We start from the raw sequence: 2,585 nt of genomic DNA on the forward strand, positions 1-2,585 counted from the left end.
TACATACTATTCATTCCCTATATTCAGGACAAATACCTTGACACATCATTACTAGGATGTGCTGAAGTCTAGGTCTAAGCTAGCGGTAAAAATCACTGGAAACAAAAATACCTAACCAATTCTCCTTACTCACTTGAGTAACCCTTTGACAAGGTAAGACCTGGACTTGGGCATAAAATTTCCATGAACTTTAATGAGAACAAAATTGAATTCTTAGGACTAAATTCATATCCACTCATGTAATATAGTTTCTGCAAACTAACCTACTTGACTTCAACCGGATAATCTGAGGAGTAGCATAATAATCAACATGAATAAAATGTCAGAATCTAACTTTAAACATACAAAACCACTCTTGAGCAATAAAACATTAAAAAAATCCAAACAGATTCAGGATTACATATAATTTAACATATACAGAATGCCTTCGCTTACATGCTTAGAGATATAATTTGGACTGTATCAAAGGTAGGTAATAACATTTTCCATATTTTTTAATCTTAATGTTACGGTTTCCTTTTTCAGGACTCCATATATACTCTCCCTTGCCTTCAGACACACCCCTTGTCTGTTTTTGTGCTTGGTGTTAATTGTACTGTTGTTATAAATTGTTCACAGCAACTCATATTTTCGTTATAATGCATTAGGAAATAAATTAAGCCAGGTTCTTTGAATTTGAGTGTGATTTGTGTATTTAACTCCTTTGGTTTCCTTTGAAAATGCTAGCCTAAACAAATCATCTTAGGCATAGCTTCTACTGAAAATTCTGGTACTGAAATATTGTATCTACGATGACAAGTCTGCCCAGACTTCTTTACATTATTTATCACCTTTTATCTGACTTCTTAGCCATGAAAGTCTCTGCTAATGGGTTCTATGTGCAACATAGTAACTTTCTTCAGAGCATGTTATGCAAATATCATATACACCTGTTTGGATTTGATAAACAGGACATATTCCACTTGTCAGTATTTCCAAATTATCTCATGTTCCATCTAATTTACATCATATTGAAATTTTCTTCACAATTCAAAGATGACAAATTTTGGTAGTTTATGAACGATGATAGGATTGGGGTTTGGTCCCTTAGTAAAAATTGCATTGGAAATAAGTAGCATTTGTCTTCACTGTATCTGCTTTCTCTGATAAATGAGATGGATTGTATACACACATTATCTACAAATTCAAGTGCAGGACATAAATGTTTGTTAGCTCCTGTGTTTTACTGTTGACTGCTGGATTCTTATGTTTAAACTCATCTAACAGGTATTTGTAGCGTCTAGCTGAGTTTATAATCAAGCAGAAGAGACTAAAGCTGTTCCACATTTTTGAATGAGTTTTTCACTGAGAAATGCTTCTTTACATTCTTGTGAGAAAAATTATGTTAAAATTGCATCCATATATCCTCTTTCTGCTTTTTCCACATTTGAATTAGCTGCTACTGACAATAAAATCATGTAACCCATGACAGTACAAAGCATACTCCTGACAAAGTTCTCTGCAGTTCCTCATCAGAAATCTCTATGCTATGGGAGTCTTTCTTCACTTGACTTATCAAACTGGGAATAACGTCTTGCATGAACAATAGGCTTTTTAGAATCAGCCAAAATATGTTTTACTCATTTTATTTAGGGTAATATCTAATGATAAACTTTGACACCTGTTTCAGTAACTGACCACAGATGGAGAGAACCTCACTGATTTTGGTTGATTAGCCAGCCATAGAGGACTGGGTGTGAATATTTGCCTGAAGGATCACAGCCTAATTTCTCACAATAAAAGCAGCAGGTTGGAAAAGAAGTCACTATTTAAGGCATTGCTTTGTCATAGAGCAAGGGTGTTTGTTTCCCTGCTTAGGTGGTTTCTGCACTCAATACTTCTTGCACTAAAATACTTCAAATACTCAATACTTCTTACTAAACTGCACCTTGCTTGCTGTATGCCACAGCTGTAGCAAAGATTATTAAAAATATGGTTACTGTTGGACCACAAATATTTACATTTTTTGCCACAGGAAGGAGGAAGAGATGCCAGCTGAAGTTACCCAGGATACTTAAGTATCAAATTAAAGGAATAGGAATAAAAATATGGCCTGTGAATTACGTTTAGAAGATGGAACTGAAGAAGTGTGCAAAAGGAAATGAAAAAACAAGAAGATGAGGAGGCAATGACAGGGCTGGAGCTGGGTGAAATCCAGGTGGGTCAAGCTGTTTCTTCGTTTTAGGGTTTGCAGCGGGCTTCCCTCTCTCTCAAGGGAAGCATATGCGCACAATAAAGTCTCCTGTTTTGGTAAGGCTTTTTTCTTTTGGTTTTCTATTTTTAATATATGTTGCTTTACAGCAGGACTTGAGAAAGCAGGAGTGCAGAAATGGGGCGGTGAGGTCAGTGATGGTCCCTCATGTCGGAGAGGAATTTCTCTACTCCCCAGGGCCAGCTGTCCCTTCATTCCCGCGCCCCTCTCCTGATCTCCACCCGCGGCCCCCAACCTGGCCAACTCGCACCCCGAGACAGGTCTCCCCTCTCTCCTGCCATGTCGGCTTGGCAAAAGTCCTTCCTCCGTTCGCAGCCCGGGCGTCTCACCTCGC

The sequence above is a fragment of the Aptenodytes forsteri genome, unplaced genomic scaffold (assembly GCF_000699145.1).
Source record: "Aptenodytes forsteri isolate BGI_AS27 unplaced genomic scaffold, ASM69914v1 Scaffold79, whole genome shotgun sequence".
In the NCBI taxonomy this organism is placed as follows: domain Eukaryota; kingdom Metazoa; phylum Chordata; class Aves; order Sphenisciformes; family Spheniscidae; genus Aptenodytes; species Aptenodytes forsteri.